Genomic DNA, 25,831 nt, shown 5'->3' with positions numbered 1-25,831 from the left:
TGCAGTCAGCTACATACAAGGACAGCACACGGATGTAAGAACTGCCCGTGTGAATAAGCCATAAGTTAATTATTTCCCGTCATCGCTGCTTTTCTTATAAAAGTCTCTGAAATAAGACAAGAGTAAAGTAATTAGGCCAGTCATTACATAAAAATCAATAGCCCTTATTAGTGTTTTCAACTTGTTCAGATTTGGAGCAGCACAACCAGAGAGGAGACTCCGGCAGGGAAAGGGTGAAGGCGCAGGAATGTCTGAAGAGACAGCAGGATAGAATTCCAGGAGTCCAGGTCTCATTGTATTGCAGGTTTGTGATCAGTTTGGTCTTGTCCATAAACTATGCATGAAAACCTAATCCTACCTGGATTACACATAAAGCTGAGGAGCATGACGGAGCTTGCAAGTAACCACTTGAACACAGAAGAGTCACCGGCATGTGAGGAGCCGCTACTAAATCCAATACTATTAGACGTAAACTCTAATGTCATTCATTATCATGTAACAATATTCTAAGGAAGAAAACCACTAATTGGAATGCTACATTAGAAAAGTGAATGTTTCATGTTAGGAATAAGAGTACTACGTCCAAGCAGGGCGCAAAATACCAGACGTCATTTGCTTGACCAAAAGGAAAAAAAATGCACACTTAATAATAATAATAATAATAATAATAAACTTTATTTGTATAGCGCCAACATATTCCGCAGCGCTTACATAGACAGGGGGGAATACAGAAAGAAAAAATACAAACACTTAAAGGGGTTGTCCCGCGCCGAAAAGGGTTTTTTTTTTTTTCAACACCCCCCCCCCCCCCCCCCCCGTTCTGCGCGAGACAACCCCGATGCAGGGGTTAAAAAAGAACGCCGCACAGCGCTTACCTGAATCCCCGCGCTCCGGTGACTTCTTACTTACCTGCTGAAGATGGCCGCCGGGATCTTCTCCCTCGGTGGACCGCAGGGCTTCTGTGCGGTCCATTGCTGATTCCAGCCTCCTGATTGGCTGGAATCGGCACGTGACGGGGCCGAGCTACACGGAGCCGGCATCCAGCACGAGCGGCCCCATTGAGAAAAGAAGAAGACCCGGACTGCGCAAGCGCGTCTAATTTGGCCATTAGACGCCGAAAATTAGACGGCTCCATGGAAACGAGGACGCTAGCAACGGAGCAGGTAAGTGAAAAACTTCTTATAACTTCTGTATGGCTCATAATTAATGCACAATGTACATTACAAAGTGCATTAATATGGCCATACAGAAGTGTATAGACCCACTTGCTGCCGCGGGACAACCCCTTTAATGCTAACGTCGAGAAGACAAAATCTAAATAAGAAACCAAAAGGGGGGAATGAGAAATGTAACCCTGACTACTAATGTGATGATACCCTACCTAAAAGCAGAGCACCTGCCCTGATGAGGGTGACCCCACGTCAGGAACGTAGGGCGACCCTGACTATCCCTATTGGAAGACAGGGAAAATGATAGCAAATGATAATGTAACGGCATAGATAGAAACAAGCTCACAATAAACCATGAAAATACTAATTTAAGAACATCAATTAGTCAGGAGAAAAATGCTGCAAATATCGTTAAATAATCGTTAAACGCTAAATAGACCTATCTGACAGTGGAACAGGAAAGGAGCCACTAATTTGACCAGAAACACCTTCAAACTAGGAGTATAACCAATGTATTCCATGAGGAGGAGCATGGAAGAATGCAAAAACGCTGATTGGCTGGCTTGGACACCCCCCTCCTATTCGACCAATCCACCCACACAACACCATGAAAATGTCCATATCAGTGTCCAATGTTGAAATGACACCGAGCATGTGCCAGCGTGTGGATTACATGGCCTGGCGTTGTGACGTCCTACTGTGACTCAGTTGGCGAGCCGTGATAAAGGGATGCGATCTGGTAAAAGTCCTCCAGCTGTTATGGATGTAATATTAATGCAGTGATGTAATATGTCCTATGAAAGCTATTACATTCATTGTCTTAGGGTGTCTATACACGCTATGGCTGATCCGCTGTCAACGCATATGGATGACCACTAACCGCCAAGTGGCACCAGGACGGTTAGAACAACAGCATTTCCAGGTGCCAGTGCAGATCTGTATGCATTAAAAGGGAGATAAGCAGCATATATAGGCACCTTCAATGATCTTACCGTATCTAATAGATCTATCTGAACCTGAGTTCCCACAAATCACAAGCTCAGGAGAATATGAATAAGTCATTGTTTGCAGACAGGCGACGTACAGATGAGCTCATATCATCTTCATGTACTACCCACTCAGCGACAGTCGCCTAAGGTGTATGATTACTGTGCTAAACATAGCTTTTATAGATGTAATTGATCAATTACCATTACAGGTTATACTCTGCAATCAGGTTGATTATGCACATTACTTTCTTCATTTTGAACTACTCAATGCATCCTCATAAGCTTCATACTTACTTTCAATACTTAAAGGGGTTGTCCAGATCTTATCATTGTATAGTGAAAAGACTATACAATGTCCGGCGGTACGTATTCTTTTTCCTATAGGATGGCAGAGGTGTGAAATACTAAACAAAGCTATACTCAGCCGTTTTGCACCTCCACGACCCGATCCCCTCTATCCTCCACATACTTCCAGGTAGTGTCATCTAGGCTCATGACCACTATAGCTTGTTAGTATGGGGGACCAGAGTGGCCAGGGTATGTGAGTATAGCCTATTGTTTTGCACCACCCTGTAGAAAAAACATAAGTACCCCCAGACAACCCTTCAATTAATGTATAATGGAAACTTATGCAACTTTCTAATAAACTTAATCAATATTATAGAATAAACAGATTGTGAAACCTCTGGGCATTTTTATTGAATGTCCTATGTTCAAGTATGGCATTCTGTTGAAAAGGCCAGGCGTCATAGAACAACATGTATGTACTCAGCTCATGACAATCACATATCCAACAGTCAAGGGATTGATATAAGTACAGTGGCTAGGCGGATGCCTTGCTGGGCTTTGTAGAAGCTGATCAGAGGCTTAAAATCATGTGTGCACAACATGCATACAGCCCAGGTGCTAAATGCTGCTAGTGATGCCATTCTGTGCGGCTTCCAACCATCTGGACACAGAAATCCCTGTCTGTATGTGACTGCTCACATGTAGTCTCTATATGGGAGAGAAGAGGAGTAACCCACAGTACAAGAGCAATGACAGACAAATTGTAAGGGTGTACCATGTGGCCATCTTTCTGTCCCCCATATGCCAGGAGAATGAAGTGCCTTGACATCTGTCTAGCACTCCAGAAAGGAGTATACTATCCTACCAAAAGTAATTGTATGCCTGAGCAAAAAAAATCAAAAATAGTATTTATTTCCATATGTTAATACTTAGTGGGGCCCTAATAGCATCAGATACTCTCCATGGCATACTTTCTATGTCTGATACACTTCGACTGGAATTTCCCTCTATTCATCCTGCAAATGTCTGGTGAGTTCTTTCAAAGAAGACATATTAGCCAGTCTATAATAATGCAAGGAGTGTCGTCATTGGAGAGTTCAGCAATGGAAGAACATTTTATGGAGTGACAAATCACGGTACTCCATCTCCAAATCAGATGAACATACCTGGGTGTGGAGGATGGCTGAGAAACGCCTTTTGCCTGAGGGTATTGTGCCAACAGTTAAGTACACTGGATGCTCTGTTATGGCATGGCTCGGTCTGTTAGTTGTAGTGGCAAGATCCGTGAACACGGAGGTGAAGCTTGACATGCTAGACAATAATGTGCTGCTATCATTGTGGCAATGCTCTGGGAATTGTCAGACATACTTCCTACAAAACAACGCTGATTTAAATTGGTTTGAGGATATGGATGTTCCACAATTGGACTGTCCTTCATACAGTCCCAACCTGAATATCTTTGGGATGAACTGAGGGTCAAGCCAGGAAATATGAACAGTGTCTATTTTCATTCTGATAACTTGCGAGATATTTGCAGGATGAATTGAGGGAAATACTAGATGAAGTGTAACAGACGTTATTAGAAACGTATACCACGGAGAGCATCTGGTGTCATTAGGGCTACAGGTGGTCCCACTAAGCTTTAATGTATGTAAATAAATGCATGTTTTGATTCTTGCTCAGGTGTCCAATTACTTTTGGTAGGATAGTGTACATTCAATTGATTCTATTCTGTTGCATTAGCCTACTATCCTAGTACTAGCCAATGTCAGGAGTGTATGTTAGTTACAGCAGGAGTGTCCAACCTGCGACCCACAGGCCGCATGTGACTTGGGATGGCTGTCAATGTGCCCCAAATGGTACGGGGGTCCACGTAGGCTGAATCTGGAGGAGGCGAGGCTGCAGATGATACTTGGCAGCGGCAGGCCATGAGCTTCTGCTTATAGACAAGCTCATACAGATGACAAGGCAGTGGGCAGCACTTGCAGCTCTGTGACTGTCTGACTCAGTCACTCCAGGTCCAGGTCCTGCCAAGTCCTGACCGCTCCTATCCAGTATAGAGGTGAGGACGAGAGATGTGTGGTCTCATTGTGGCCAAACGTTGTGTGTCCCTTCCCTGGTGTCAGAAACGGGCCCGTGGGTGAAAACTGCATGTGAGCCTGGACAGGTTTCTGTGTCCAGGCTGGCATGCAGAAGCAGACACTGACTCCAGTCTGGAGTCTGTATGGCCTGACAGCCGGGGTTATTTTGAGGATGACGGGGTTTGTTTGGGGGCACAGTGGAGGATGATAGGGGTTGTTTGGATGCAGATGGGAATTGTTTGGAATATTGTGCAGGATGATGGGGGTTGTTTTAAAGACTGTGGCTGACAAAGAGGATTGTTTGGAGGACTGTGGAGATCAATGGCGGTTATATGGAGGACTGTGGAGGATGATGATGGTTGTTTGGAGGACTGTGAAGGATGATGATGGTTGTATGGAGGACAGTGGAGGACGATGGTGGTTGTTTGGAGGACTGTGGAGGATGAGGATGATGATGGTTATATGGAGGACAGTGGAGGACGATGGTGGTTGTATGGAGGACTGTGGAGGATGAGGATGATGATGGTTATATGGAGGACAGTGGAGGACGATGGTGGTTGTTTGGAGGACTGTGGAGGATGAGGATGATGATGGTTATATGGAGGACAATGGAGGACGATGGTGGTTGTATGGAGGACTGTGGAGGACGATGGTGGTTGTTTGTAGGATTGTGGAGAACGGTGGGGGTTGTGTGGAGGATGACGGGGGTTGTGTGGATGACTGTGGAGGATGATGCCCTGTATTGTTAGTGTTTGTGTATTTAATATGCGGTCCAAGACAACTCCTCTTCTTCGAATGTGGCCCAGAGGTGCCAACAGGTTGGACACCCCTGAGTTACAGATTACCGTCTATGTATGCAACTCTCTCCACTGGAGTCTATGGGAACCGTGAAATGCTACACTATTACAACAACACCCATAATGTGCTATGCAAAAAAAACACATCCATGATCTCCTCCACTTTGGTGTACTGATTGGGGGAGACGGTGACCCCAGTCTCCCAATTGATATGCAACAAATGTCTTAGATACCAACAACCTTTTATGTTTTATTGCAGCCCTAGGGAATGGTTCATTCTATTGTGGCCCTTGGACCAGAAAAGGTTTAAAGTATATATCAAAGAATGGACATCATTCCACAGTAACATAATGCAATATATAGCCCTCCCAACATCCCATGTCCTCATCCTGTAACAACAGCCCCATCCAGTTTAGACCAGTCTGCTTCTGTATTTCCATGTATAGTGTTTTTCATGTCTACGAGTTCCTCACCCTCTTCCTTTCCCATCCAGATATCATCCTTCCTCTTGCTGCCACACTCTGCCAGATATCCTGAGGGGTGTGCAATGCTTTCCATTGACCCCTGACTCTTGGCCGCGTGCCCCGTGGTTCTGGCTGCTTCTTGCATTAATCTCACACTAAGCCGCTGTCACCTCAGAGACAGACAGTTGTGTCTACAAGACAATCCTCTCCGCCAGGTGCAAATACTGCAAGGAGCCGAGTGAATGACACGCAGCTAATAAATAGATTGGCACGCCGGTGGTACTCGGGTATTAAGGCTGCACAGACTTTGGTACTGAAATGCTAGAGAACAAGGGTGCATTTACACGTCGGATCTTCACATGCGATTTCTGTGCATTGCGACATGCACAGAAACCGCGTTTGGATCGAACCCATTATTTTGAATGCTGTAATAGACATGAGCGACAGCGCAAGGGAGAAAGTACAGCATGCCCTATTTTGGGGCGATTCGCCCATTAAAAAAAATTGCATTGCACTCTCATGTATCCTTAAAGTGGCTTCACATGGGCGCATGCGCAATTGCACGCGCCTCTGCGCAATATATTTGGGCAGTGAACACATTTTTTTGCGCACATATTTTACTGTACTTTTCGCGCCTACAAGCATGTTCATTTACGCGATGCAGACAAAAATGGCCAGATTTAAATGGCTACTTAGTCTAATGAGTTCCAGATGTGTTCTTCTTCCAGCAGGATTAGGTAGAATTTCATTTGTGCACCCCCCCATAGACTTCTATAAGGACCTTTGGTGCACAAATGTGCAGGAAGATATGGCATGTTCTATTTTTTTTTTTTCGTGCACGTGAAATGCACTTGCAAAAATTAGTGGGTTCTATTCTCTGCATATCGCACTTGTAAATTTTGTATGAAGCTGTCCTCAGGGTATATTTAGGGGGGAAAGGGACATGTTATTTGTATAGCACCAACTTGTTCCGCAGCACTTTCTGATAACCTTTTTCTATTTATTATTTTTTCTTTTATTACCCCCCAGTCAGCTGGGTACTCATTTTACTGACCTTGGAAGGATGAGTCAACCTTGAGCCGGCTACCTGAACCAAGTGGGGATTGAACCTGCAACCTTCAGGTCATGAGCAAGGGCGTAGGACTGCATGCTGCTGCCTTAACACTCTGCACCACACGAAGCCCTAATATTTACATATTATGTGTGAAAATCGCCCGTGTAAACACCCTTCACGGTTAGACATTACTTACATTGTAACTACTCTTCCAGACATTTGATCGGGTAGACAAGTGCCATTTAACAAGACCGGAGCTCATCTACGGGTTTCTTATACAGGCCGCCCTAGACTCAACTAGGGGGCCGAACGATCGTTAATACTATTGTCCGTCCCCACAGAGCCAACATTGGTTGGCTGCACATCTCCCCGCTTACACGTTAAGATATGCAGCCGTAAAACAAACCTTTTTAGGCTATGGTGCCATTACGACACCAACTACAAGGGACTCCTCTTTACAAACCATAGCAGGAACCTCCACAGTCTCAATAGGTCACACAAAGCCAACCTTTGCCGGTCAACGGTATCTGAACCGAAAGCACACGTCACTTACACATGTGTCTATGACATTTGTCTAAAATCAGCCCACTCTTCCTGTTCTCTGTCTCAGATCTCGGAGAGGAAACCGCAGCTGCAAATGTAAAGGAAGAGGGGAGCCGCAGCTGAATACGGCAATCAGCACAACACAAAGCGGCGGACCGCCTTCTACTGATGAAGCTGAACTATGAATGAGATGATGGCATCCAAATCATTGGTTTAATTGCATACGTACTGTACCTTGTTCTCTTCAGAGCATACAGATCTGGCACGTAGAGGCCATCAGATGCAGTAGAGTTGAGTTGGTCATTTGGTATAATTGGTAGTAATGCTACGGCAAGGAACCATCCTGCATTATTGTTACTTAGGCCAGGTTCACATGAGTGGCGCGAATGAACATTGCTTTGTTGCGAGTGCACTCGCGTATATTTATTAGCTTTTTATGCGCACGCAAAAAAATATGCAACGATGCTCCCAGCCATTGAAATGACTAATTCATCTAATAAGTTCAAGATGTATCACACATCTGCTAGCGTAGTGCACGTGCATTTGCGCATCCCTATTGATCTCCATAGGGAGTTTTGGTGCATGCTGCGCTTTTTCTTGAGCGATCGAAATGGGCAGGAAAAATACGCGTATCTAAACACCCATTGCGTTTTTTTATGCTCCCATAGACTTTCATGGGCGATTTTAGTCCGTTAACCCTTTGCAATCCAATTTTGGATTCAGGGTTTCCTAGGGGGCTTTCATTTTCTGCCATTTTACAATGACGCCATCTGCTGGCTAGAGCCAGTACTGCAGTATGTGACATGCCGGAGAGGCCCCTGACAACAGAGCAGTCAGTAATATACAATAAGAATACCCTGCCGGACGTCTTCCGACATTGGAGCTGTACAGGCTTCAATCAGAATGTTGGAAGATGTCAGACAGTGGATTGGAAAGGGTTAATATGGACCAAAATACTTTTACTCACAACAAAAAAAAATGCACGTCTGGATACACCAATTTATTTTAATAGGTACATGGGCTGCCCATATTCGGTCAGTAAAAAATGAAGACAGAGCATGGACAGAAATTGGGTCCTTAGAGGTCTAAACATCTCCATATTTTCGGGAGTTGGGTGCAGCAGCAGAATTCTTAATGAAGATCAACTGGTCAATGTATTCTTTTTAGATTTCAAGCAGATGTCTTGACTTGCTGAAAAAAACCTTTAAATTGACCCTCCAGGCTCTCCTTTTGCTAAGAAACATTTGATAAAACTGTTACAGACTTATGTACAGCACCCAATGACAAGAGAAAATAGAACAGCAGCCTGAACCAATGATAAGACACGGGGGCATGTCTTAGACTACCTAAGGCCCCTGTAGGCACTGTAGATAAACTGTAGTCACAGATCAAGGCTCTGCCCAAAGGGAGTTGATAGAACTCTATGGCTGTGTCATCATCTCCTGTCTTCTAGTTTGTTGTTGAGGCAGTTGCTATGCCACAGTCCTACAGCTTATCCAATAAAGTGGGTCAGTTAACCACACTGCTGCAGCTCAGGCTCATTTGGAGAGGAGTTCCTCATTGGTTAGCCTCACTTTAACCTATCACTGGGAACCTATCACTGGATTAATGCTGCCTGAACCATTGGCAGCTTGAACCTGGGACAAATTGTGTTACTGCGCCCGTGTATATGTTATTTTGAAATGCAGTGTTTCAGAGTAAACATACTTTGAAGTTTGACCCAGAAAGTTGCTCCAAGTCACGGGGGTAGGACCGCAGCGGCCTCTCCTCAACGACATCAAGTAAAGTGACAGCTCTGTCCCTATATACAAAAAGGGAAAGAACTGGCACTCAAGGTGATCCAGGCAGGAAGAGGCCAACATGGCCTCACCCCTATGACTTGGAGCACCCTTCTGAGTCAAAGTATGTTCATTCTGAAATGCTGCAGCATTTCAGAATAACACATACATTGGGGCAGTGTATATACATACTGACTTGTCAGAGTTAGTGTTTCAAAAAGGTCTTTCATTAAGGATAACATAAGGATACTTAGGGACAGTGGTGTCTGGTGTTAGGGTCAGAATCAAGGATAGATTAGGAGAAGACTTTAGGAAAGTAAATGTTAGGGTCAGTTATTGTCAGTTTGTTATTATTTGCTCACCGTTACCCATCTGCTCCATTATTCTGCAACCATCACCTACATATCATGTTTGAGCTCCTAAGCAGACAGTCACTTTAATTTCCCCTAAAAAAGTGTCAACCGTCACATTGACCATAGGAGATGTTCCTCAGCTATCCACAGAAACTGAGTGATACAGATTTTCAGTGTCATGTAAAGCTTTAGTGGGTCAAAAGGGGTGTTGTGTCTCCTTAAGGAGAGCACCCATAAAGTGTGTGGAGACACCTAGGAGGTTAGTGGGTCAGGGAATGGCAAGGAGAGCACTCATAAGGAGTGTGAGAAGACCCTTGAGAGGTGAGTAAGGAGACTTGTAAGGCCATGCATGCTCCTCTGGGTAATTTATGCAAATAAGCACGATGGAACAATACCTCTGCAGCGCCACCTACTGGATGGAAGCATTCCTTCAAATCAATGTACGGCTTTTTAACAAGTCTGTAAAACAATGATTGGGAATAGGAAACTGAACCCACGCCCTACGTTCTCCTAGCGCCCTGTCTGAGCAATCAAAGCTGCGTCATAAACTGCAATCTATGAGCATCTCCTGGTTAAGGGCACCGGTGGTAAGCCCCATAGTCTACTATTTGCAATATTTTTGCGACAAGGTAATAAATAAGGCAGCTGTAAGCAACAACCCCTTTTGTGATACATTCCCACCGTGATATATTTTGGCCGCAGGAGATTTGGATAAATGACCCCCCTCGTTTCCTGATATAAAACTGTGCAACAGCATTGCCATAAACAGATTAGCTTGTAATTAAGCAGAGGAAGGGGGTTTGTGTTACCATGGAAATGTTAACTTCTCCTTATGCCTAAAAACAGGTGAGATTGGGGAATTTACTGAAATAAAGCCGAAGGTATAGATGGGACTGTTGGATGCTTTCCAGTATTAATCCCCAAACATCTCGCTCTACCGCCTGCTGGGAACATCAAGCGTACGGCTGGCTGCATATCCCACCTATTTCACAGTGGAAATAAAAGTACAAAAGTGAAAAAAAAAACGCGTCTGGTATTTACAGCTGTAAGGTAAAAGGAAGAGTCCGCTTCATGCACCATATCTTTATATAGAAATGCCAACCATCTACAGGAAAACCGTAAATATAAAGTTGTGCTCAATATTTATTAGATACAACGTAACATCTGCAGATTTCTGGGATCATTTCATGTTCTACTAATTACTGTGGAGTCACAATCGGCACAGAAATCCTACGTTTTAGATATTCCAGTCATTCTAATCACTATTTTTTGAGTTTTGACCTTGAAAATTCAGGAGAATTCTGGTGATTTAGGCATTTCAGATTTAAAGGGGTTTTCCAGGCAAAACTATTGATGACCTATCCTCAGGTCATTGATGACCTATTGATGACCTATCCTCAGGTGAGGTTTGCCGCTTGAGACCCCAGGCGATCAGCTGATTGGGCATCTGCTGTCAGTGCCGCAATACACAGGGGTCGGAGTGGAAGCAGTTGGCCCATCCCCTGTGTAAGGGCTAGGGCGGCAGGATCAGGGCTTCCCCAGATCTCATGGTAGGCCATAGCCAGATAGATAACTAAAGGATCCGGCTCCGAGACTGATAGAGCCAGACCAAGCTCCCTGGGGGAAATCATAGTTCGCTTATCCTCCCGTGTGGGCAGAGGGGGCATTACAGATTCATGGTCCGGTTCTGGCTATACGAGTTCGGGAGAGGACTGGATCTTAAAGTAGGCTCTGTTGACGACCACTGCGTGGAGGCTTCATGAGTTGTAATCCTGTATTGTGGGACGAACCCATCTATTGGCTGGTTTCTGTGGTATCGCTCACATTGCAGATTTAGTTGCATGTAGTCGCTCCTACCCAATCTGGGCTGGGTTGAGTGGGTGGCTGCATATACGTCTGCAGTGGACAGTTTAGCTCCTCTGGTTTATAGTCTGGCTTGCTGCATATTGTTAGGTTCTACTGCCATTGTGCCGACCCTACAGCCATTGTGTCGGTCTTGTGGCGATCGTGCCTGCTCTGCACCTTATCAGGTATTGCATTTTTGGCTCTTTTCCAGTGAAATATGAGGTTTCAAGAGAGACTCAGGTAAGACTCCTAAGACGCCCTTATTGCTTTCAACAGTCACTTACATAAAGTCTAGAGATGAGCGAGTATACTCGCTAAAGGCAATTGCTCGAGAGAGCATTGCCCTTAGCGAGTACCTGCCCACTCGAGACTGAAGGTTCGGGTGCCGGTGCGGGGGAGCGGTGAGTAGCGGCTGTCAGCAGGGTTCCACCCCGCTCTCTCCCGCATCTCCGTGCCCGCTGCCGGCACCCGAACCTTCCGTTTCGAGCGGGGGAGATACTCGCTAAAGGCAATGCTCGCTCGAGCAATTGCCTTTAGCGAGTATACTCGCTCATCTATAATAAAGTCCTTTAACCTGGGCCTTGATCACCGGGATAAGTCACTCTCGCATGTTCAGCAACTAAAACAGCCTAGAAAATTCAGCATCAGAGGTATTATAATGAATTGTCAAATTCTGGTTACTGTGAAGTCAGACTGACGTCGTCTGGGCGGCGGGAGAAGAAGAACTATGGACTCCATTTTTCTGCTTTCTCTTTTGTTGCATCCAGCATAGGAAGATCTGCTAATAGGGCAAGTATTGCAACCCTGTAGTCAAAATCCAGGAGAGACTTCTTTAATTCTGCCTCCACCTAGAGTGTAGGTACACCACACCAAAAACTACTTCCGAGCCACTTTGCGCTGAGAGTCCCATACCCCTGTTCCGGCCACCTTTTAAAGCAACAGTCCTATAAGAACAAACATCAAAGTATAAACATATCCCCTTACAACTGTGTAGTGGCTGGCGCTTGTAACGGCCGGCGCAGATGTAATTGATTTTAATGAAAACTGGCTGCAATTACAAGTGCTGGCCACTACACAGAGGTCAGGACCAACTGCTTCCGTTCTAACCCCTGTGTATTGTGGCGCTGACAGTGGGTGCATAATCAGCTAATCAGCCAAGTGGTGCACCCTAGCCAATCAACTACTGATGGCCTATTCTGAGAATAGGTCATCAGTTGTATATGCGTGGATTCCCTTCACTGATCCTGAGACATCACCCCTTCTAAATTTTTTCACCCGGCACTGTTTAATTAACTTCAAGGCTCAGCAATCTTCAGAGTATCCATTGAAGTGAATGGGACTACCAGAGAGTGTTGAACGCTTCAATTCGATTCTCTCCATGGGGTCCCGTTGAAGTTAACAGACCAGTGGTGAGCATGCGCAGCCACTGCTGTGGTAAAAGTTGGGACGCATCGGGGTAATATCTTGGGATCATTGGGGGTCTCAGCGGTTGGATAAGGGACAACTTGCTGAGATGGGAATAACCCTTTAAGTGAAGGGAGGTTGTTGGCAGCCAGTGGCCGGAAGCCCTGTTGTGCGGAGAAAAATAGTGAAGCGGCCGTCATTTTCAAGATGGGTGGGTGTCCCAGAGATTGGACTCCCCACCCACACCCCCATCCACCAATCATACAGTAATAGCATATCCCCACGACTGAGATGGGACTAACCCTCTAAGTTGATTTTTGTAGTATATTTTATGAATACCATATTCATTTGCACTCAGCAATAAAAGAGGCACCGATTGAAATATCTGATTCACCTAATAAGTTAAGAGGTAGTGTTTTTCCAGCGGCGTTACGCAGCCCATCACGTATCTCCTTGCATTTTGCGCACATCCCATTGACTTCTAGGGGACCTTTGGTGTGCAAATGCGCAGGAAAGTAGAATATGCTACTTTTTTTTTTTTGCACAACCGAAATGGTTGTGCAAAACACAGAAATGTGAACAAACCCATCGAATCAAAGGGTTCTATTTTCTGCGTATAGCGTGTACTTTTTGCACGCACGAATACGCCCGTGTGACGCCCACCTTAGCGACTGTTTCGATTGACCATTCAGACGATAGTCATCTTGTGTAAAGTCCCCCTGAAGCCAGTGTCCAACAGGTGTAAGAGCATTTACGCACACATTTGAGCAATAGGCGTAGCGTGTTTGCACGAGCATATGTGCGTTTTACTGTGCTTTTTGTGTGCGCAAAAAAAAACACGCAATCATACTCCCATTTATTAAAATGAGGAATTAGCTTAAGTAGTTCAATATGTGCAAATACGCAGGATAGAATAGAGAACGCCGTGTGTTTTGTTGCACGCACAAAATTCACGTATGTGAAATCAACCGGTTCTATTTTCTGCGTATTGCGCATGCAGATATTCCATGCGCAAATACATCTGTGTGAATGCAGCTTTTGAGCAACATACATGATGCCAGACAGTCTAAAAAAGGCATAAAACGTAAAACATGATTTTAGCTCTAAAAATGAGAGAAGGGGCAAAAAAAACTTTCTTTAATAAAAGTTTTTTTTTCTTTTTTTTATCATTTCAACAGCAGCGGCTTTGACTCCATCACCTCCCCCCTTAGACGGAGGAGCAGCTGAGCACAATCAGACCTCTGTTCCAGCACTCACAGCCGGATCCTTTGTGTCTGACTTCTGGCTGCAATTTATTTGGTTTCAATTTTATCCCAGAAGCAAGAAAAAAAAAAAAAAAAACTGCGGCGCTCCTCCTTTCTTGGCAGCGCTGTCCCTTCCTTCCCTCCATTACCTGTTTCCTGTCTCTTCTGGCAGCCTATGTGTGTCTCTCCTCCCTGGAAGGTTTTCTGGGGTCATGTGCTCCCACCCTGTTCTCTGGACAAACATGGAATGTAGGCAGGGGGACAAGCTGCGGTTTATACAGTATCACCCGTTCGCTGCCAGACAGCGCCGCGTGTGAGGAGGCCTTTGTCTGAGGAGGGGGTTCCAGACATGGAAGTGATATCCAGGAACGCTCAGCCCGGACAGGTGTGCACAACGCCCTTCATACATGACCTCACATGGCGTGAACGCCGGACAGAATCGTCATATTGTGTCTTTCCCTCCGAGATCGTTCTAAGAAGTGTTTCTACCGGCTTACGGATTGGACTTCGCACTCGGTGATTACGTAGCGGTGCCAAAAAATTTCCAGGAGTAATTCGCTAAGCGGGAAATCAGAGACTGATTGCAAAAACGAAGGGTAAGCACGGGCGTAAGCGCATTTTGGCAGCACAAATACGCGGTGTGTTTGGGTGATGGAAATGCGCTTTCACCTTTGTATTTCGCCCGCTTCCACGTGTTTGCGCACAAAAAAAATACACATGAAATTACATTGATTTTGTGGGTCTATAAATGTCGCGCACATTCACGCAAGACCGTCGATTTCAATGGAATCTCGTGGTAGGTAGGTAACGTCGCGTATTTTCTCACGTGATCGCACATCGTGTAGAGAATACGCTCATGTGAATGAATCCATTGAAATCACGCAAATGCGCTCATGGGAACGAGGCCTAAGGCCAGCTACTCACGGGCTGGAAGTGTATTTGCGTACCTAAGCATTGCGGAATGAAAAATGCTTTTTTTGCGTGCGCATCTGCATATTTTAGTGTACTTTTTGCCCCAGCAAGGTATGTTCATTTGCGTGCGGCAAACAAAGACGCTCCAATTGAAATGGCTAATTAGTACCAGGCGCGCTTTTTTTTTTCTGCAGAATTGTGTTTAAAGCATTGCTTATTACGTGCACATTTGCGCAGCCCCATTGACTTCTCTGGGGACCTCCGGTGAGCACATACGCAAAAAAATAGAGCATTCTCTATTTCATCCTTGTGCAATCGAAATGCATGCGCAATATACGGAAATGTGAATGAACACCATCTATTCACTGCATATTGAGCGTGCACATACGCAAGTATGAAGCCGGCCTTAGGCTTCGTTCACACGAGGGAATTTGCGGGGTTAACTTAAAAAGATAGGACATCAGCGACTGAAATTCAGCAACTGTAATTCCCTGCTGCGCCAAAATATAGGTCCTGACCTGTCTTTGGTGCGCAAAGTGCAGAATTCTCCATAGACTCCTATGGGAGACTATGCTAGCTAGCCAGCAAACAGAGTTGAAGGGAATTTCCCTGCAGCGGGGATGGAGGGGCGTTTCCACTGGGGAGATGGAGGGATTCCCCAGCATTGCGGCTGGAGGGGTTCCTCTGTAGGGGAGGTGGAAGGATTCCCTCGTCCAATATCGTGCTCGCCAATGTGCGTTTTCACAGCAATGCGAGACGTTTTTCAGGCAAAAACACCTCCCATCATTTCTGTGAAGTAATGATCCTGCGGCGCGGCTTTCAGCCCCAATAAAGGATCAGCAAATGTTTCCAATGGGAAACCTCACATCCCACTTGCGTGTACATCACATGCCACTCGATGTGTTTTTTTTGCCTCATTGAAAATAATGGAGCGATGCGTTCCGAGGAATGCAAATAGATAGGACATGCATCGCTCCTGTATATGACTCCATTTATGAGAATGGGCTTCATATTCATCTCGTAACACACAAATCTTGCACGAGTTTCTCGGCCGTGTGAAAAAATCACTGCATGTCCTATTTTTTCCGCGGAACGCATCATCCACTCTTTTTTAAAGCTCTTGCTGACGACCTGAAGGTTGTGGGTTCAATCCCCGCTTGGTTCAGGTAGCCGGCTCAAGGTGGACTCAACATTCCAAGGTCGGTAAAATGAGTACCCAGCTTGCTGGGGGGTAATAAATAAATTACTTGAAAGCGCTGCGGAATAAGTTGGCGCTATACAAATAACAAGATTGAGCGCGAATATCGGACTGAAAAAAAAGGTCCGAAATTGAAAATTGCTCATTCAATTCTGCGTAACTTTAAGAAAACGGATAGCTCTTGCACAATGCACGGAAATTCATGAAAACCCCTGTGAAAATACCCTAACAATCACAGTTGTAGATATGTGACCCTAATATGTTATCTGAATCCCTCCCTTTAGCGCCAGGATTATATACTTAGTCCGTCGGCCGCAAGCGCTGCGTTTTTGCGCGCTGAGCAAGGCTTTATTGCGCGGACCGGTGTACCTCGATGCACTTTTTCTGCGTGTGTGCGGCAAACAAATTCACAAAAATATAGAGCATGTTCTATTTTTTTGGCGCAACCAAAATGTGCGCGCAAAATACGGAAATGCGAATGAACCCATTGAAATCAATGGGTTCTAATCTCTGCGTGCTGCATGTACACACAAATACGCTCGTGTGAAGCCGGCCTTGGCGATGCGCATGCACCCGCAAATGGCACACAGACTGCAAACTAATAAAACTTCAGGGGAGCCGCGAGGAAACCGATGTGACCTTATTGCCCAGTTGTGGTAGGAACATTGCATAGGGAAATTGTTATATAAGCAGTTTATATAGAGATGGAATGATGACTGGATAGATGGGATCATCGGGTCTCCATGGTGACTAGAAAATGTGTCCTGGTGATAAGTCACTCTTACTGCTATGTATAGATTTTGTGGCTGGATGCATGCCGCATGGTTATATACGGCTAATCTGCTGCACTGAAGCCAATCACAGACTACTCCTGCCAGGCAGAGGCCACTAAGTAGTAGTCAGATAAGGACAGCTCCGTATGCTTTGCCAACATCACACCCAATTAGCAAAAAGGAAATATGTTGGAAGGATATGGGACAGGCACTGCTATGACTACAGGGGAGGGCATGCTGCTGGAACAACTAGAAGGGAGAGGGATAAAAGTGCTGACTAGTCATGGGAGATGAGGGACACCACAGTGACTAATGGGAGACAATGCTGTGACTATTCTAGGGGAAATACCGCTGTGACTACTAGGGGGAAAGGTATATATTGCTAGCCGGGAAGAACAGATGCAGCTATTGTTGAAGTAACACAATACTGCAACTACTGCTAAAGGGGGATTGCTGAAAACAGTGGGAGTTGAAATCTGCAAGTGATATATAGAGTAAGTTTCCAAATCTTGGTGTTCAGACATCTATTTTTACTTTTTATAGACTATTTCTATATATGACTTGTATCCTGCATTTTTTTAGCAGTGTTCTAATTGCAGGATCCATCCTTAATTCTCAGTTTTCCTTGAGATGATGGGTGTAGACTATGCTCCTATATACAGCACTCATAGAGAAGAGGAAATCCTGCTCCCCTATGTCTATCTATCACACAAACAAAAGCAGTAGCAGCATGGAGGATGTTGTGGAGGAGTACTGAGAAGTGTAGATGTAATTCAAGTAGTAAGTGTTTTACTGTGTCACAACTATCAGCTGTAGCAACATCTCTGTGTGCTTCACTCTGCTTCTCTCATATTGCTCCTCCACCCTCTTCTCCCTCTCCTCAGTCGGCATGTAGCAAGCCTAGCACTCTGCCAGTAGTTCACTGTCCTGTACATCTTTGCCCTGATTTTACTTACTGCATTGCACAGTCTGTGGTCCAATCAATGGGGAGCAGTACCTGAATGCTCGCCCCTCTGCATACAGAGGATGATTCAGGCATTCTGGCTAAATGGTGAGTAAACCTAATATAATGTGTCAGCCTGCACCTCCCACATTGCTAAAAAAATGTCCTTGTTACTACAGAAGCTCTGTACCTATCAACACAGAGTGGATTGCAGAGAAGCTGGAAGGGAGACCACCAGTGGCAGCAACTTCAAAAGTAATTTAGTGTCAAAGCAGCAAAATATTTAATGCACGTATAACACAGAAATGATGAGAACATAAGTTAGTAGATGAGAAAAAATTGTCTGACATACTATTTAAAGGGGTACTCCACTGTGGCCTCTCTTGAACTTTTGAGTTAAAAAAAAAAGATCTGGTATCCCTTGAATATGTCCTACACATGTCTATCCAATGCAGGGATTTCATAAATGCTTGACTTTGGCATCAGTATGATATTAAAGGGGTTCTCCAACTACAAACATTCCAGGGGTTTACAAATAAATGGGATTAAAGGGATTGTCAAAGTTATATATTTTTTCTCAATTTGTGCTCTCCGTGTAATAAAAGATCCTATGTTCACCACTCCAGGTCCCCGCTGTGTCCAGTTCTACAGCTCCAGTCTTTCCTCTGATGATCTGTTGACAAGTTGCAGTCAGCGTGTATACGGGATGTTATAGATCATTGCAGCCAATCACAGACCTCAATGTTTGAACACTGAGGTCTGTGATTGGCTGCAGCCTGTAACGTCCTATAAGCATTCAGATTGCAGCCGGTCAACACAAATCCAGTGCGGAGGACAGAGCTGCAACACTGGAGCTGCAGGCAGCCTGGAAGGTCGAGTAAAAGATCTTTTAGGCTGGGTTCACGAACATGGATTCCAATTGCAGAATCCACGGCAAAATGTGGGCATTGTAAAGCATGTAAAATCGCTTTTTCACTCACACTTGCGGATACAAATTTATTTTACTTATTAAACTACTTTTTCCTTTTTTCTAATCTTGCTAACTTTCTAATTGTAGATTTTTTATTCTATTGCCTATACAGGACTATATGGGCATCCACCTTGGCCTGCTGCAGTTAACAGCATTTAGAGAGATGCTTTTCCACAGATTCATGGGCCATAAACACAGTAGACTGGAGAAAACTCATTGACTTCAACGGAAGATTGTTGTGGGCATGCTCTGTGACCTCTGCAGAGGTCATTGTGCAGTGAGGGGGAGGAGGTGACCTGTGACATTAGTTATTGTGAATGGTGGATCCTGTGTTACCTATATAGACAAAAAAGACTCTTCTTCTGGTGGGTGAGGTGTTACTAGTACAAGCTTGTGATGCTACGCAAATGTCTGCAGAACCCTTCTGAGACGTTGTTTGTGAAAAGTTGTGTTCGCATACAGTGATTTTTTTATTTTTTTTTCCAACAATTTGTTCGGTTTTTCAGCTATTTTTTGATGGCCGATTCATACAAACAACGCGCAGCTGTGAGATTTTGTGTCCTCTTCCACCGCTTTGTAAAAAAAAAAAAGTCGTGCAGAGCAAAATTAGATGAATATGGAGGGTGAAGCAAGGGTGTCCTGTCGTTTTTCGTCAAAAGTTGCTAAGAAGCCTGTACTAGTAACGTCCCGCCCACCAGAAGGTTCTTGTTTCTTTTGGGTAGTCCCTCATATGTGTCAGTTTCAGTGTAATCCTGCCTGTGATGATATGAGTTGACTGCTGAAAAGTTTTCTCTACAGAACAGGAAGTATCAGACTATTATTGAGCTTGGTGGTCAGTGTGAAAACTGCAGATTTTAGGATTTATGACCCATCCTGTTAACCCTTTCCTATCCACTGTCTGATGTCTAAAGACATTATGATTTAAGGGTGGACAGCTCCAATGTTGGAAGACGTCCATCAGGGTTCTCTTGCTGTATATTGCCAGCCTCTCTTCTGTCGGAGCCTATCCAATGTGTCCCCTGATACAGTACTGCCTTTAGCCAGCAGATAGCGCCGTTGTATAATAGCAGAAAAAGAGTAAGCCCCCTAGGAAAACTAGAATACAAATTGGATTGGAAAGGGTTAATATGCTGTAAATACTTGACACAAGGAAATGCATTTAATATCAAATAGGTATGTTGGACTGCTATCACAAGAGCGGTGGGGTTCTGTTTTCCTGCGCCTTTTTGGGGTTCCAGCGCAGATGTGAACCTGGCCTTAGTTGAGTATACAACCATGATATTTGGAAGGTATAGGTTGATGACAGGAAGAAATATGGTAGTGTACACCATCATAGCGTGTAATTGCGAGCGTTCGGTTTGCAGTAAACACGGTTAGACACACGAGCTGTCAGACGTCTATTGGGTTGGTATTCCATCATCTGGTAAGTTTATATCTTTAAATATAGTCCAAGTTCTGTAAATGTTTAATAATGTATAACACTAATGGGTAACAGATGGATAAGTCTGGAGCCGAAACTTAGTGCGTGGGAGAGCAGACTTCTCACTCTCCAGAATAAGCACAGCACTTTCAAGAACAGCGGTAGCTCTATTACCAGTCACAGAGGGGGGAATTCTGGCACAAAATAGTCACCACTTTTGGCACACACCTTTTCAGTACAAACAAGTGACTTTTTTTTTCAATTTTATGCCATACTTAGCACTTTAGGAAAAATGTGGGTGGAGCTTAGTGGAAGGGGCGTAGCCTCTCACGGCCAACAAATTTTCTATCATTTACTCCGAGAACTAATGTAAATTGTGGAGTTCACCCAAGGCAGATCATAGCTGGCATTAGACTTGATTTTCTAGTGCATGGAATGCCAAAAGATGAGCCAAATATATTAAAAGGGAGATAAGCTCCCGCCAGATGTAATCTGGTGTCGGGCAGGGCTTTATTCTCCATTGGGAATAGATGCACGCTTGGCTAGTGGTGCGGTAGAGAGAAATGGCTGTTGGCGAAAGCTATTGAAGGTTTATGCACACCTTTAGGCCTCCTTCACACGGCGACAAAGTCACGTGATTTTGTTGCGTTACTACATTGCTACAAATCTATGTATGAGAAGCCCATCCTTTCCTATGGGTTCCTTCACACATGCGATATTTTGTAGTATGCAACAACTGGACACAAAAGCCTTTTATGAAGCCTGTTACACTGCTTAGGCATTGCACCACCTCCCATTTCCATAACCGTTAATGGGACTCGGCACTTACGTGGCCCCTTCATTGCGCTAATCAGTAGAGGTCCCTGGACTCGGCATTTCAACTTCTACAAGCACATAACCGTAGTTTATGCGGCTCATAGGATCTGACAGATTTCCTTTAACTATTGGTCATCAGGTGTCCTTTTCGAGCTCCTGTATGAAGAACGTCTGCTGACCGCGGTTCATCACTCAAGCATCTTTGATGTTGCATAGGTTCTCGATCAGACCACAGGGCACCAGGATGATTCGCTTCCATGAATTTCATTGGCAACCGCAAAAGACTTCTTGCAGGAGGATCTATACTGTGTTTATGATAATTGCGTTTTTGTGGTCGGCACATTTCCAGATGTCTCGGGACTCTCTCTGCCAGGAAACAGGATGCAAACGTGTGCATTACATCCAACTAAAGACATATGTACTTTATCTACAGACTGGAGGGTAGGACTGCAGTTAAAGCACTGTGCGGCATATTACGCTAGGCCTATCTGGTGAACTGTAAATAGAAATGACCCCCCATGTTGCGGGATTTCTGCTATTTTATGTCTGGTCATGTTTCCAAAAAAAGCACTGAAATTACTTCCCTGCTAATTAAAGTGAATTACTGTAAATGTCAGACATTGACTAGTAGGATAGCTACTTTCTAATTGGGGATATGCGTGCGCCTCTTCATATATTAAGCACACTGTGCGCTAGGGAAATGGTACCAAGCCTGGCATCGAAAATGCTGGACTTAGTAAATATTCCTCTGTGTGTTTCAGGTGCCTTTACTATTTAAGGGACTCGACCACCTTATTCCCACCTCACGCCCTCAACTCTAAAGTTTCTCCTTGGTAAGTCTACTTGTTTTGTATATCAAGATGATGGTTGATGTATCATTTAGGTACCTTGTGTAGCAGTATTATGTCAGCATTATATGGCCGTATTATGCAGGTAGTGTAGTGGTCCAGTACACACTTTCCTGGCCCCCTCCATAATGTCATACATGTCTCTTTTATGTAGATGCTCTGTACAAAACAGTCTTGTCATTCTGTTATGTGTATTGCACAGCTGCAGCGTGTGATGGGTTAATGTCTACAAAGTGTGAGCTGACTGTCTGCAAATGTAACAATTTCTGTCCTGTCACGTGGTATGAGAGAGGCTATAAAAGTGAGTGGTTGAGAGCGGGAAAGGGCTTAGTCCATGTCTTCTGGAGTTGGAGTCAGGAGGTCCAGCTACGTGGGGGCACCTTCATCCGTCAGGTAGCGAAGCATTGAAGAGAGGTTTCCCGGAGTGCTTGTTTCTGAGATGAAGATGGAGTGAGCAACGAGTGAGTGGGACTTTCTCAAAGCCCTGTGCAGAGGTACTCTTTTTGACCTTCAACTGTTCACACCCAAGCATCCTGAAGTCTGGGATCGCCGTGTGGAGGTACTCATCGTCACGTCTGTCTGTAAATATTCATAACTCTGCCTGCATGTGGAATACTGTCTATTTTTGCCCTGTATTGTTTGGAGTTTCAAGTAAAGTTATTCCAGGCCCTGACTGTTTCCGGGGGCCTGAGGTACTATAATATCGTCTGTGCCTCATTTATTTTCCCCACCGAGGTTTATGCCAGTGGGTGTCAGAACGGTGGCGTCACCCGTGACAACCCCTTCACCTGTCCTGATGTTTATTGGGCATACCCGTCCCGGGGGTGTCCAGAAGAGACCCAGTGCTGCCCTAGCCTTGGTTGCGTGCGTCCCTCCAGGAGGGAGCGTGGTAAGTGCCGCCGTGACAAGCCAGCATCTTGCCCTCCCACCTTCTCAGCATATGCCATGTGTCCGGGATGCTGCAGTAGTTCATTTGTTACCTTTTCTTTGGTAGTACTGGTGGTATAAGGCTTAATTATTTGGTAAGTATAATGGGTGTAAAACTTTCATCATTCAATCATCTTCTCCCAAAAGTCATCACTTTCTTTTATCTTGATTTAGACTTTTGGGTGGAATTATCCTTTAAAGAGATTTTCCATGCAAATACTATTGATAATCTATCCCCAGCATAGGTCATCAATAGTTTATCGATTTGGGTCCTCTGCTCAGGATGACAGCCAATCGGCTGATCAGGCGCCCGCTGCCAGACCTGCAATACACAGGGGTCAGAGCAGCAGCAGTTGGCTCCAACCCTTGTGTAGAGGATAGCATTTGTAATTGTAGGCGTAGCTGTCATTAAAATCAATGAGAGATGTGCCTACAATTACACGCGCCATCCACTACCCGGGTCGGAGCATTTGCTTCCGCTTTGACCACTCTGTATTGTGGTGCTGGCAGTGGATTCCCGATCAGCTAATTGGCCAGGGTCCCAAGCGGCGGGATGACCTGTAGGATATTTGCGCCCAAAAGGTCGTCCCATGTAAAGACGCCCTAACACCCTGGTTTTCTTATGCAATACTTGTCCCTATGTGCCCTAAATACCAGTCCGCACCGTGTTATCCCACATGTCCTGTTTTTCTAAATACATGGCTGTTACCATGGTATGACTCACCGCCAATAGATACTAACAGCTGGGGTGATAGGACTATGAGGAATAATGTGTGAGTGGACGTTGCCCTTGACGTAGACTCCTGTTTACTGCAAGGTTGATGGTGTGTTCTTTACACCTGGCCGGCAATCACAGAAGAGGATAAACCGTCACGACTGAGGCTTCTGTGGAAATACAGGACAAAGGTCATAAAGTAATGAGGGAGACTTGCTAAGCAAAACATGCTAGATTTGGCTCAAATAGCACCAAAAGCATGCAGTGCACTAGATTTGTATGCAGTTTAGACACATTCTACACCTCACTAAGCAGTTTTGAAAAGTGTCTAGAAAAAGTGACATGGGTAGGCAGAGCCCGCTGGAATAGGAGGATTTGGCTGATCCACATCTTAGGCTAACTACATACGGGCGAGCGCAATTTACATTGCTTTTAATGGGAAACCTCAATGAGCGAGGTGTTCCAAGGAATGTGAAAAAATAGGACATGCAGCCATATGTTTTTGCTCATGTGTAGGACTTCATACAAAAGAATGGAGTTCGTATACACATGAGTTTTGTAAGTCTCACAGCGCACAAAACTCGCACGAGATTCTCAGACATGTGAAACCAGCCTTGGGGTCTATCCACATGGGCGATAAAATTGTGTAAGTTTTGTGCATTGCAAAAATGGATCTATTTACACGGGTGATTTTTCTCTTGCAGCAATGCTGTGAGACTGGAAGATTGGCATGTTCTATTCTAGAACATACAGATTTGTGGTCTTCCAGAGATCACATGGCATATGAAGAGCGTGTCCATGTCTGGGATGTAAGCCCCTCTCCCAGGTCCTATCTTCACAGGCTGCTTTCCTGCCCTCAAAGGTTGATAGATATGCAAACACCTTGCCTGTGATCTACAAAATCTCTGCCTCTCTCTCTCTGTGTTTATATACATAAGGGTGGCTTCACATGGGTGTATACGCAATTGCGAGCGCCTCAGCACAACATATTTGCGCCGTAAATGAGAAGGGCAAATGTTGTCCCTATCTTCGAAAAAAGGATGAAGGTGGATCCAGGAAACTGCAGGCCTGTGAGCCTGACTTCTATACTGGGAAAGATCTTCAAACAAATTATTAAACAGCATGTATGCAAGTACTTGGATGAAAATGAAGTAATTAACCAGAGCCAGCATGGGTTTGTAACAAACAAGTCATGCCAGACAAATCTAATTTCTTGTATGACAGAATCACCAAGTGGGTTGATCAGGGAAATGCAGTAGGTATACTATATCTTGACTTTAGTAAAGCATTTCACAAAGTATCACATACCATCCTTATTGAAAAAATGACCAAATATGGGATTGACAATGTAACTGTTAGGTGAATTCGCAACTGGCTGAGTGATTGTACTCAAAGAGTGGTCATAAATGGATGCACATCCATGTGGATGAATGTATCAAGTGGGGTACCACAAGGCTCTGTCTGATCAGTGTTGTTCAACATTTTTATAAATGATCTGCAGGAGGGAATTGAGGGGAAACTGATCAAATTTACTGACCACACAAAGCTAGGAGTGATAGCTAATATTAGAGAAGAGAGAGAGAGAGAGGGGGGATTCAAAAAGAACTAGACAAGCTGGAAAAGTGGGTGGTGACTAATAGAATGGTATTTAACGAGGAGAAAAGTGAGGTCCTACATCTGGTCAAGAAAAATGAAAAAAGCACATACAGAATGGGAAGAAATTGACTTGGGTATACTAACAGATCACAGACTGAACATGAGTCAACAGTGTGATGCAGCAGCAAAAAAGGCAAACACAATTCTGGGATGCATTAAGAGAAGCATACTACTCTCTGTGTGCAGGTGTGGTCACCCCAATTTAAAAAAGACATAGAAAAACTGGAGCAAGTTCAGAGAAGAGTTACCAAGATGGTGAGCTGTCTGCAAACCATGTCCTATGAGGAACGCTTGAAGGATTTAGGAATGTTGAGCTTCCCAAAAAGAAGGCTGAGAGGAGACTTAATAGCTGTCTACAAATATCTGAAGGGCTGTCACAGTGCAGAGCGATCAGCCCTATTCTCATTTGCGCAAGGAAAGACTAGAAGCAATGGGATGAAACTAAAAGGGAGGAGACACAAATTAGATATTAGAAAAAACTTTGTCAGGGAGGGTGATCAGTGAGTGGAACAGGTTACCACGTGAGGTGGTGAGTTCTCCTTGAATGCAAGTCTTCAAAGAGAGGCTGAACAGACGTCTGTGTGAGATGATTTAGTGAATCCTGCACTGAGCAGGGGGTTGGACCCGATGACTCTGGAGGTCCC

General features: G+C 44.7%; 1 long non-coding RNA gene across 1 annotated transcript in view; it reads left to right on the top strand.

Moving 5' to 3' along the window:
- The first annotated feature begins 14,165 nt into the window (after nt 1-14,165).
- The window catches only part of LOC136621747 (uncharacterized), a 37,981-nt gene continuing 26,315 nt past the window's right edge, over nt 14,166-25,831 (top strand). Inside the window, exons 1-2 of the long non-coding RNA XR_010791273.1 lie at nt 14,166-14,605; nt 21,803-21,874. This is a non-coding gene — a long non-coding RNA (uncharacterized lncRNA). The remainder of the gene's footprint in view (nt 14,606-21,802; nt 21,875-25,831) is intronic.

This window comes from Eleutherodactylus coqui, chromosome 3 (genome assembly GCF_035609145.1).
Source record: "Eleutherodactylus coqui strain aEleCoq1 chromosome 3, aEleCoq1.hap1, whole genome shotgun sequence".
NCBI classification, from domain to species: Eukaryota; Metazoa; Chordata; class Amphibia; order Anura; family Eleutherodactylidae; genus Eleutherodactylus; species Eleutherodactylus coqui.
Note: the sequence above shows the minus strand (reverse complement) of the source record. Positions and strands in the feature narration are given on the sequence as shown.